General features: G+C 33.4%; 2 pseudogenes; both read left to right on the forward strand.

The window, feature by feature from the left end:
* Positions 1 to 228: 228 nt before the first annotated feature.
* Positions 229 to 2,820, forward strand: LOC141702023 (S-type anion channel SLAH3-like; annotated as a pseudogene).
* A 6,211-nt stretch (positions 2,821 to 9,031) lies between these two features.
* Positions 9,032 to 12,801, forward strand: LOC141702024 (S-type anion channel SLAH2-like; annotated as a pseudogene).
* Positions 12,802 to 13,452: the final 651 nt, after the last annotated feature.

The raw sequence follows: 13,452 nt of genomic DNA on the forward strand, positions 1-13,452 counted from the left end.
CATCAGCATGCCGCCTTCTCCTATAGAAGACCACTTGGAGGGGAAGAAAAGAGTTCTCTTTAGGGATGATTGTGAATTAATTTCCAGCAGCGGTGTTTCACATTCTCCACTTTCTACTGATATTCCAAAGATCAAACAGCCAATCTTTCGTTCACAGCCGATACCAAAAGGCTCTGAGTTAAATGATGCAGTTATAAGTGGAAAAGCTCCTGACCTCCCCCTCAGAAACCCCATGAGAAAGACTCTTACAGATAAAAGATACAATTCTTTTAAAACTTTTTCTGGAAAGTTAGATAGACAATTATCAAATTTGCGTGGAAAGGTAAATGAGACAGGAACACCACTTAAAAAAACTACTGAAATGGAGAATGTACCTGTGCACCGATATTTTGATGCCTTGGAAGGACCGGAGTTGGATACTCTTAGGGTATGTTCTGATGACCTTTCTTTTTACAAGTTCTTCATGTTCTCAATGTATTTGTGACAATTTGCATGTCAAGATTTAGCTTCTACTTGTCAAACTAAAAACCTTTATACACGGATCAAAAAGTAAAGTTTCATTTGTATGGAATTGTTACCTTTTACTAATTTGTGTGCATTCAAGCGTCACTTACACAATTATAGATATATTTGTCAAATAGTGTGCCTTTGCACACCGGAAAAATTATATTCATCTAGTTCTGGTTTTTTGTTGAAATACTAATATGTTCATATTATATGTACTGTCATCAAACTTACAGCCTTCAGAGGAAATACTGCTTCCAGACGATAAACTGTGGCCATTTCTTCTTCGTTACCCTATCTCTTCATTCGGTTTATGCCTTGGTGTCAGCAGCCAAGCCATAATGTGGAAAAATTTAGCCACAAGTACCACAATGGGATTTCTCCATATCAGCACGAAAGTAAACATTATTCTATGGTTCTTATCCGTTGTTCTTTAGCGTGGTGGCTTTCACCTACATTCTGAAGATTGTATTCTACTTTTAGGCTGTTCGTCGTGAGTACTATCATCCAATACGTGTCAACTTCTTCTTTGCTCCGTGGATAGCCTTGTTGTTCTTAGCTCTAGGAGTTCCACCTTCTTTGACAAAAGACCTGCATCAGGCTTTATGGTATGTCCTCATGACGCCTATCTTAATCCTTGAGCTGAAGATATACGGACAGTGGATGTCAGGAGGACAGAGAAGACTTTCAAAGGTAGCAAATCCATCAAACCATCTTTCTGTTGTTGGGAATTTTGTGGGGGCACTATTGGGTGCAACACTGGGGTTAAAAGAAGGACCGATTTTCTTTTTTGCGGTTGGACTGGCTAACTACACAGTCCTGGTTGTTACACTGTACCAGAGGCTTCCAACAAATGAAACGCTCCCAAAGGAACTCCATCCCGTGTTCTTTCTTTTTGTTGCTGCACCTAGCGTTGCTTCAATGGCATGGGCAAGAATACAAGGATCATTCGATTTTGGGTCAATGATTGCTTATTTTATCGCTCTGTTCCTTTATTTCTCACTGGTTAGTTCTTTTGCATAAATAAGCCACAAATCTTTATTTATATACCTACATTTCATTAATTCAATTCTCAGTAACACAGACTGTTGCTTCTAAACGTTTCCTATCATATTTAGGTTTAGTATGAATGACATTCAGTTTAGTAATGAATAAATTTACTTTTAGTGTTGTTTGCACCAAAAGTTGTGATACTAATCCTAGAATGATGCTCAAAAAAATATGGAAACTCATCAAGTTGATTGCGGTCCTGTTTCACTTGTTCTGTTGAAATATTTGTTGGCTAAAAGTCCATCCCTCTTTTTGTTTCTGCAGGCTGTTCGAGTTAATTTCTGCCGAGGATTCAGGTATTTTCCACAATATGGATTCTGTATTTGGTATTTATGATTCCTTCAAAATATAGCTGTCTGAGGTTTTGAGCTTTATTTCCATCGTTATTTATAGGTTTTCACTGGCTTGGTGGGCCTACACTTTCCCAATGACTGGTGCTGCCATTGCAACCCTTAGGTACTCACTTGAAGTGTCAAATGTTATAACCAAGTCACTGTCGATCATACTTTGTGTCGTTGCAACATTCACACTGACAGCCCTCCTCGTGACAACAATTTTCGATGCTTTTGTGCGTAAAGACCTTTTCCCGAATGACATTGCCATTGCCATAAGTGACAAAAGGCCAAACTCTGTCCGAAAATGGTACCATCGAAGAAATGGTAGCACAGATATGAAAGAAACCGAAAACTACCTCAAGTTTACAGACTCAAATGGCAAAGATATTAAGGCCTGTCTAAAATCTTCAGGTTCAGGCGCCAATGAAGAAAATAGCCATGTTTCAGCTTTCTAGAACAATATCTCACTGCATTACAGTACATGAGAAATTAACTGTCTTAATCTTCACATCTGCGAGAGAGAAACTCGTTGTTGAACCATCTTCACTTCTTGGACAAAAGAGGATAGAAGGTTGTGCTTGACGGGATGCTTAAGTGTCTATCTGTATCAGCTGTCATGAGTTCAACCCCCGGAAATCTCCTAATTTATTATATATATGTTTGAATAAGGCAAGGCTGGTGCATTGGGACTTCTCCCCTATGTGAACGCCTTCTGCAGTGTGCACGGCCTAAGAGGAACTCGCTATACAGTTCTTGAAGTTCCGATGACATTGTTGTGCACATCATATAGAATGTGAAAAGTTGTTTGCTAGAAATCTTCGAGAGGCAAGTGTTATTTCTAGTTATTTCAGAAACCGCTACGTTTTAAATATGTACTTCTACTACAGTATAGTTCCGAATTTAAAGATCAAGCTATTGAACAAATACAAGATTAGACTTTTTCATTTGAACACTTCTCTGAAATATTATGTTTGAGCAATGTTACTACATCAAGATAGCAGACCACACAGTTACTGATATGAATGTACATGGCGTGCATTATAAAGATGGCTGATTTCTGTAGGTTGTTAGAACCTCCTTGGCGGTGAGATGATAATTCTAAAACTTTTGCCTCAAGTGTATGTATATAAGAAAAATAAGTGTTACTTTATATTGCTGATAATAAGCGCAGTAAGATATGCTGCAACAATCGTCTGTTCAATCATTTGTCCAATTGAACATATGATATAAAATATTAGCAAATCTTGTTTGAGATCATTGTAACATAGAAGGAAATGCACCTGAATATTTACTAAATTTTTATAATATAAAGTAATTAATTTGACTTAATAAAATATACACACTGCTTTTAAAACGGGTAGATGGTTTTTGATGGGTTGGGCCTGACTCTGTAGTGCCCAGTAGTCTGTACTTATATACTCAAGTGAGCCGTGACTTGTTGGTACATAATAATTTTCTTTAACTCCCCTGTACTATGTTTCAGTTCTATACTCAAGTACAGGATTTATAAGTTGTTCTACAGTCTCTACTATTTAATCCTCCGGTTTCTTGCTTGAATATTCATTTTCTTCTATATTTATGCAAACAAGCAAGGTTCAAGTAATAATACTTTAGCAAAAACAAAAAAGTAAATAATAACACATTTTCCATAGTAAGTGCAAATATTTATATGTACTCCTGTTAGACTGATTTTTTTACTAATTAATTACACACGACCATGCATCAGTCAAATTTCTAATCTCCCGTAACGAAGTCTCTAAAAACTCAATCACTGCATCAACACTTCGTTGAATAATTTGGATGCCCTTAGTTTCTTTATTATGGTGCCTTTATGACAGCTGTTTTGTATTAACATGAGGTTTGTTTATGAAAAATGTTGGAATTCTGTAGTAATTATGTTCATGTATTAACCCTGTTGATGCGTTGAAGTAAATTACAACTCACAATATATACATTTGTGTTAAAATCACATGTATTTGTCCATAAATAAGTTGTGAGTATAAGTTTGAAATTGTAAAATTACATTTAAGTTGGATATGATGACTGATCAAATTTTGTTTGTAAAACATATTATAAGATTTTGGAGAATGCTATATTTAAATTAAATTAATCAAATGTTTTTTGTGGGCCTCCTTCCAAAGTAATTAATATTCTTCTATTATTGGATGATTATGGAAGGATATGAGTTGCTCTTTGTAATAGATGTCCAGTATATAGTAATATATTTTTGACCATATATTTATTTCGATCATTATAAATTATAATGAGATTAATTCAAAGTTATTTTTAAATTAAAAAACAACTTTTATCCATATATTTAGTTTGATCATTAAAGGTTTCTAAAATTAAAAAAAGTAAAATCAATAAACATGATATGCTCGGTAAACTATTTTTAAATCTAAAAATTATGTAACGTGGTTCGGTCCCATGTGACTATAATGAATTGTTAGGATATGGGAAATTCTAAAATGGTACCATTGAAGATGTGGTAGCAGTGATATGAAAGAAAGCGAAAATTAAGTTTACAGGCCCGAATAACAAAGATATTGAGGCTTGTGTAAAATCTTTTGGTCGTGGCGCCAACAAAGAAAATACACATATTTCCGCCTTCTAGAACAATATCTTATTACTACCAGAAAATTAGGTTGTCAAATCTTCGTAGTTACTAGAGATAACTCGGTGTCTAATCATTTTCAGATCAAGGACAAAAGAAAAAAAATGTTGTGCTTAAAGGGATGCGAAGTGTTTCGGGAAAATATCAAAATTTATTTATAAGTTTAGAACGTAAACATTTACTAATTGGTTCTAAGGTCCTTTTGTTCTTATCTCGTATTGAATTTTGTATTTGATTTTTTTTTAGTATTATCAATAATGGATGTCAAATTTTTATTTACTTCAAAAACGTATAAACAATTAAATATCCAAACTAGAAAAAAGATAAGCAGACCTGGGGAAATATCACAAAAACATGATTTTTTTAATAACGATCACAAAATAAATTATGATTTTATATAATTCTAAATTTATTGAAATTTAAAAAGTTTAATTATGAATTTGGCATGATACATAATTTGAAAAACTGTCTCAACTTTTTTTCTAAGGTATCATAGAAAACTTTGAGAGACGAGTTTTCATTATTTCGGGTTTTTGGCAAAATTAAAACATTAAAATATTAATATTAAGATGAATGGATTATATCAAGTCGGAGTGTTTTTTGCAAGTAATTTTTTGTTTCCTTTAAATAGCCGCTCTGTATTAACCCCATTGCTTGCATAAGTAAATAAAACTCATAACATATACATTTGGCGTAAATTACATGCATTCGTGCATAAATTAATAATGAGTATTTAGTTTAATATTGTAAATGATGTTACATTTAAGTGGAGATAAGAATTCATCACATATTTTTGTTATATTTAAGTGGAGATAAAAAGGGATCACATATTTTTTGTTTTTTAACCTATAAAATTTTGGAGGATGCTAAATTTTGTTAACGATCAAAGAATATCATAGTCTATTAATATATAGGTTTGGTAAATTTGTACCTGAAACAATTGATCAATTGTTATTTATTATGTTTGAGAGATGTTTTGTTATGGAATAGAAAATTAAGGATATGATCGCTTTTTACCATCCAACATACGAGAATATTATAAGTTGTTAAATTATAAGGATATTCTCAAATACATATCACATGCGACATATATATATATATAGTTAACTACAAGTCGTCGCCATGAATATTACAATATTGTACATACACTTTAATACGATAGCAATAAAATTGGACTGAGACATTGTCGATTCCACATACCACAAGTTTCAATTACTGTACACCTATAAATATTGTACCTACACAAACTACAATTAGTATCGATAAATTTTTAACTCAAAGATTGCATCTACTCAAAATATCTATCATAATCAGAATCATCAAAGACTGCAAAGAAAAAAGCCGAAACACTAAAAAATATTTCATCAATAAAAAGTCAAAACATTGGGTATAAGATGTTTCGAATGATATTTTACTACACTTCAAATAAATTATTAAGTAGTATACATTTTATTTTTTAATAAAACTCGTAATAAAGTTTATTAAAAAATAAAAGTAACTTTTTTTGTCTTTTTTCATGATAAAATCTAAGAACAAAACTTTGTATATAATATTAATGGCCATATTTTTTTCTTATTTTTTTAATTTTTAAATATATTTACACTTAATTTAAAATTTAAAAGGTGAAAAAACTAATAATTAGACCACCTTAAGTGACTGTAAATGATAACTTATTGAGATCGGTGAACAAAATGATATATGTGCTCCATTTCAGTGACTAGTTTAATATTTAACACACTGAAAAAATCATTAAAATACTTAATATTATATCAAGAATATCATTCTGAAACTCTGTGCATTCCAAGTTAAAATCATAAATATATTTTGTTATCCAACACTTTGATAAATACAATGTCACATGTGTCTTGTAGTGTTTACCACTTACGAAAATTGACGACAATAATGATTATGGTACGAAGTTGAAAAACTATAAGGATCTTGAATTGCCCACAAAGATGGTTTTCCTTTTAATATAAAAAGATATAATGTTATCTACATCCATACTTTAGAACTTTGCATTTTAAAATTTATTTTTCTTTTCGTAAAAGATATATAAATGTAATTGTATGTTGTTATGGATAATTGCAACTTTAAGTTTCCGGTGTCATCCTACTTCTTTCACATTTAGCTTGCATGATTAAGAACGCAGGAATTTCATTACAAAATAATTTTTTTATTTAACATCTCACATTCAAAATGATAATCGATATGTATTTTAATGACTACTAGAGAATGACGTGTGCGTCCACGAGCTATTATGCTAGTTTATTTCTTAAAATTTAATTGTTGTATTCATTTTAAAGTCTCAAATGTTATAACTAAGTTATTGTTAAGAGTGAGCACTTCCTGGTTCGGAATCGAGAACCAAATCGAACCGATCAAAAATTGTGGTTCCGGTTCGGTTCTTACCTAATTGGGGTCCGGTTCGGTTCTTGTTTTTCTAGAAATTTCGGTTCTTGGTTCGGTTCGGTTCTTAACATTCTAGAGTCGTAAGAACCGAACCGAATCGTATATAAATCAATAAATACAAAAATATATATAAATATATGTATATATATTACATATTATGTTTTCTTATTTATAATATTTTAATAAATTTTAAGAAAAATATGATTTTTATTGTATTACTCGTTTCTTTAAATATTTATGGAGTTTTGAATATTTTTATAAATATTTTTCTTCTTAAATATTAGAAAGTAATTGAATTCAAAATGATCTGCCACTAATAAAAATCTTCTTTTACTAAGTTACCATTAATACATAATCAAAACTAGTCAAAATTTAAAAAGTTAGAATACAAAATAATATGCAAAATAAATAAATATGAAATGAAAATATAAATTCGGTTCTTTCGGTTAAGAACCGAACCGAACCGAATTTTACGGTTCGGTTTCGGTTCGGTTCTTACATATAAACGGGTCCAGTTCGGTTCTTAAAATATTCCTATTTCGGTTCTCGGTTCTTTCGATTCGGGTTTTGTTCGGTTCGATTCTGACCCGTTGCTCACCCCTAATTAGTGTGACAGTGTCTATCATACTCTGTGTCATCGCAACAGTAACAACCCTGCTCGTGACAACAATTTCCACATTTTGGACGAAAGAGGAACTTAAAAGGTTGTGCTTGATTGGATCGTCAGTGTAACTTTATATCAGCTATGCCATGGACTCAATCCCTGGGAATCACAATCTCCTTATTTCTTGTTATATAAAGAAGATAAGGCTGGATCCATTGAGAATTGTCCGTATGCCTTTCCATTTGTGTTAAATATCAAAATGGTCACTAAATTGAAAGTCTGTTATTCCCTAACAATACAACAAGAATTACAGAACGGGGGTTGAATGTAATTTTGGCTAGTTTTTCAAGATTTTAAAATCAGTTATAACTCGATAAATATATAAGTGTTTGATTTGCAGATTACGGAATGAAGTAGTTATATAAATCAAAACACAAAGTAATAAAAACAAAGGCTTTTAAAACTTTTTGGTGGATTTGAAAGTATCCATCATATATATATATATATATATATATATATATATATATATATATATATATATATATATATATATATATATATATATATATATATATATATATATATATATATATATATATATATATATATATCGAATGAGAACCCTGTGAAGCTTAAATAGCTCACAGCTGCTTACAAGTAGAACAAACAAACTACAGAGAAATTCTTTATAAGTACAACTTTATTTATCTCTCTTTTGAAATGTGTTTGCTTAGTTGAATGTTCTACTAGCTATACTTGGTTTATATATCACCAAGTTTACATGATAATAAGACAAGATAATAAAACAAAACATATCTAGTCTAACTCCATGCTACTTCACTACTCTATTCCGGCTTCTTTGAATATCTTCACAATTGCATGGAAATGGTAACGCTTCTTTGTTCTCAAATTCCTGCTTAACAGGCTACCACATTTCTTTTGCAAACACCCAACGCATATGACTGTGTTGTCACTGTCAACAGATATTTGAATTTGATCATCCGTCGGGTACATGCTCTTCATCCGTCGGGTAGCTTTGTTGATCATCCGTCGGGTAGCTTTGTTGATCATCCGTCGGGTAGCTATTTGTCACTTGACTCCATTTCACTTATACAGAATTACAAGACATATTATATTTACAATTAATCAACCTATTCTGCATATCCACTATAGCCAACATGACTTATATGCTCCTACAAAATCTACACAAAGTTGTTTGCATAAATGTGCTACAGATTTTATTTTTACATAAGCTATTCACCCGGTGGATGTCAAGTCGGCATCCGTTGGGACTATATTTGATCATCCGTCGGGACTACAGATCATTGCCTCACATTCTGCGATTTTGGACACTTTGTGCAGTACATCCTAGCTGAACAAGAACAGAAGACTTGATGCGCGTATTGGAATTCTCATTTCCATTCAATCTAAGTATCAACAAGTTTTTACTAGTTGCTGTAATTTGCAAGTATTAAGTATGAGAACATGTTGAACTGCAGGTATATACGTTTCAGCATGGAAGAGAACAGGAACCTGAGTTTGGAAACGAAGGATTCCCCTGATCCACTTCCACCACTCATTGAATATTTGTCTACTCATGAATTGGAATGCTTTGATAGTTTGGACAAAGACACTGACTTGGACACAGTCTTTCCTTCTCTCGTATTAAGTCAATATGTAATTCTTCGAGATTTTTGTTGTTCTTAATTGATACTGTGAATCACATGCTTTTTGATTTATTGGCATACTTAGATTTAGATATTAATGTGGATTGTCATATTTGTGTTGCTGTTCCGAATAAAACATTTTTACTCCCAAAAATGTTTGCTTGCTACATATTTTTTTTCATAGATATATCAGCTTTTAGTCTCTACATGTTTTATAAAACTTTCTATTCTGCACTGATAGTGATGCAAGATGGTTATAAATCTCTCAATCTTCATGATTCAATAGAATGATGCATTTCATAGTTACAAGTTATAACCAACGAGAAGACCGACAAGCAACAATCACTTTGCTCCTGTTTAGCTGCTGATCCTGTTCTGTTTCTTTTGTAATGGTAGTTCAAATTTTATTGGAACTTAATTACTTTAATGTTTCGTAATTTTGTGCTCTCTAAGGTCTGTCATATTAGGCTTCTGCAATAACAAACATCACATTGCTAAAACATAAATAGACCTGGGAAAAGAATATTTTGGTGTTGCAGTCTTTTTTCTTTCAGTTTTCTGTATGTGTCCTGATCTCTATATCAATCTTATCTTAAATCCTTAACTGCTTCGACAACAAACTTGTTTGATTAGGGTCATGCATGTGATCTTTGAACACTAGTGAGTTTAAGTTGATCAAAATTAAGTAGTTAAGAGGACAGGGCTTTTTTGTCAAATTTAAAGGATTTGAAGTGATAAAAGTATAAAACTGATATTATGAATTCATAATGTTGGACTCTTTGGAAGAAACTTCGTTAATGTCTTTAAAATTCAACTTTTTGTTATGTTTTTAGTCATATACTATCTATGTAAACATGTATACCAAGATAGCTGTTATTTAAGCTCTGCAGTACCACGGACGTATGTGCTATTGAACATTTAATTAACTCTGGAGTTTATAGTCCAAAACTATATTGCTTTGGAAAGTCTTTCCCAGTAAATATTTCACTAAACCTATGTTTATTTGTTACTTCTTGTAGTGTACATGTCATTTACCAGCAATCTCACTACTTAGTAATGTCGTTGTAGCTGTTAGATTATTACTCTTCTATCTTTTAGATTGGCTATAGCAAGGATGTGGATAATGTAATACAGTTATTATTAACTTTTAACCAGTAAAGGATCGTTGTATTTTAAATAATTTATTTATGTTTAATGCACTAGGAAACCAAGATAGATGCAGCGGAGATCCAAAACTGTGATTTTGAGTCCCACCAGAGAACACGATCCATTTCCATCAGCATGCCGCCTTCTCCTATAGAAGACCACTTGGAGGGGAAGAAAAGAGTTCTCTTTAGGGATGATTGTGAATTAATTTCCAGCAGCGGTGTTTCACATTCTCCACTTTCTACTGATATTCCAAAGATCAAACAGCCAATCTTTCGTTCACAGCCGATACCAAAAGGCTCTGAGTTAAATGATGCAGTTATAAGTGGAAAAGCTCCTGACCTCCCCCTCAGAAACCCATTGAGAAAGACTCTTACAGATAAAAGATACAATTCTTTTAAAACTTTTTCTGGAAAGTTAGATAGACAATTATCAAATTTGCGTGGAAAGGTAAATGAGACAGGAACACCACTTAAAAAAACTACTGAAATGGAGAATGTACCTGTGCACCGATATTTTGATGCCTTGGAAGGACCGGAGTTGGATACTCTTAGGGTATGTTCTGATGACCTTTCTTTTTACAAGTTCTTCATGTTCTCAATGTATTTGTGACAATTTGCATGTCAAGATTTAGCTTCTACTTGTCAAACTAAAAACCTTTATACACGGATCAAAAAGTAAAGTTTCATTTGTATGGAATTGTTACCTTTTACTAATTTGTGTGCATTCAAGCGTCACTTACACAATTATAGATATATTTGTCAAATAGTGTGCCTTTGCACACCGGAAAAATTATATTCATCTAGTTCTGGTTTTTTGTTGAAATACTAATATGTTCATATTATATGTACTGTCATCAAACTTACAGCCTTCAGAGGAAATACTGCTTCCAGACGATAAACTGTGGCCATTTCTTCTTCGTTACCCTATCTCTTCATTCGGTTTATGCCTTGGTGTCAGCAGCCAAGCCATAATGTGGAAAAATTTAGCCACAAGTACCACAATGGGATTTCTCCATATCAGCACGAAAGTAAACATTATTCTATGGTTCTTATCCGTTGTTCTTTAGCGTGGTGGCTTTCACCTACATTCTGAAGATTGTATTCTACTTTGAGGCTGTTCGTCGTGAGTACTATCATCCAATACGTGTCAACTTCTTCTTTGCTCCGTGGATAGCCTTGTTGTTCTTAGCTCTAGGAGTTCCACCTTCTTTGACAAAAGACCTGCATCAGGCTTTATGGTATGTCCTCATGACGCCTATCTTAATCCTTGAGCTGAAGATATACGGACAGTGGATGTCAGGAGGACAGAGAAGACTTTCAAAGGTAGCAAATCCATCAAACCATCTTTCTGTTGTTGGGAATTTTGTGGGGGCACTATTGGGTGCAACACTGGGGTTAAAAGAAGGACCGATTTTCTTTTTTGCGGTTGGACTGGCTCAATACACAGTCCTGTTTGTTACACTGTACCAGAGGCTTCCAACAAATGAAACGCTCCCAAAGGAACTCCATCCCGTGTTCTTTCTTTTTGTTGCTGCACCTAGCGTTGCTTCAATGGCATGGGCAAGAATACAAGGATCATTCGATTTTGGGTCAATGATTGCTTATTTTATCGCTCTGTTCCTTTATTTCTCACTGGTTAGTTCTTTTGCATAAATAAGCCACAAATCTTTATTTATATACCTACATTTCATTAATTCAATTCTCAGTAACACAGACTGTTGCTTCTAAACGTTTCCTATCATATTTAGGTTTAGTATGAATGACATTCAGTTTAGTAATGAATAAATTTACTTTTAGTGTTGTTTGCACAAAAAGTTGTGATACTAATCCTAGAATGATGCTCAAAAAAATATGGAAACTCATCAAGTTGATTGCGGTCCTGTTTCACTTGTTCTGTTGAAATATTTGTTGGCTAAAAGTCCATCCCTCTTTTTGTTTCTGCAGGCTGTTCGAGTTAATTTCTGCCGAGGATTCAGGTATTTTCCACAATATGGATTCTGTATTTGGTATTTATGATTCCTTCAAAATATAGCTGTCTGAGGTTTTGAGCTTTATTTCCATCGTTATTTATAGGTTTTCACTGGCTTGGTGGGCCTACACTTTCCCAATGACTGGTGCCGCCATTGCAACCCTTAGGTACTCACTTGAAGTGTCAAATGTTATAACCAAGTCACTGTCGATCATATTTTGTGTCGTTGCAACATTCACACTGACAGCCCTCCTCGTGACAACAATTTTCCATGCTTTTGTGCGTAAAGACCTTTTCCCGAATGACATTGCCATTGCCATAAGTGACAAAAGGCCAAACTCTGTCCGAAAATGGTACTATCGAAGAAATGGTAGCACAGATATGAAAGAAACCGAAAACTACCTCAAGTTTACAGACTCAAATGGCAAAGATATTGAGGCCTGTCTAAAATCTTCAGGTTCAGGCGCCAATGAAAAAAATACCCATGTTTCAGCTTTCTAGAAAAATATCTCACTGCATTACAGTACATGAGAAATTAACTGTCTTAATCTTCACATCTGCGAGAGAGAAACTCGTTGTTGAACCATCTTCACTTCTTGGACAAAAGAGGATAGAAGGTTGTGCTTGACGGGATGCTTAAGTGTCTATCTGTATCAGCTGCCATGAGTTCAACCCCCGGAAATCTCCTAATTTATTATATATATGTTTGAATAAGGCAAGGCTGGTGCATTGGGACTTCTCCCCTATGTGAACGCCTTCTGCAGTGTGCACGGCCTAAGAGGAACTCGCTATACAGTTCTTGAAGTTCCGATGACATTGTTGTGCACATCATATAGAATGTGAAAAGTTGTTTGCTAGAAATCTTCGAGAGGCAAGTGTTATTTCTAGTTATTTCAGAAACCGCTACGTTTTAAATATGTACTTCTACTACAGTATAGTTCCGAATTTAAAGATCAAGCTATTGAACAAATACAAGATTAGACTTTTTCATTTGAACACTTCTCTAAAATATTATGTTTGAGCAATGTTACTACATCAAGATAGCAGACCACACAGTTACTGATATGAATGTACATGGCGTGCATTATAAAGATGGCTGATTTCTGTAGGTTGTTAGAACCTCCTTGGCGGTGAGATGGTAATTCTAAAACT

The sequence above is a fragment of the Apium graveolens genome, unplaced genomic scaffold, assembly GCF_009905375.1.
Source record: "Apium graveolens cultivar Ventura unplaced genomic scaffold, ASM990537v1 ctg4523, whole genome shotgun sequence".
Lineage (NCBI taxonomy): Eukaryota > Viridiplantae > Streptophyta > Magnoliopsida > Apiales > Apiaceae > Apium > Apium graveolens.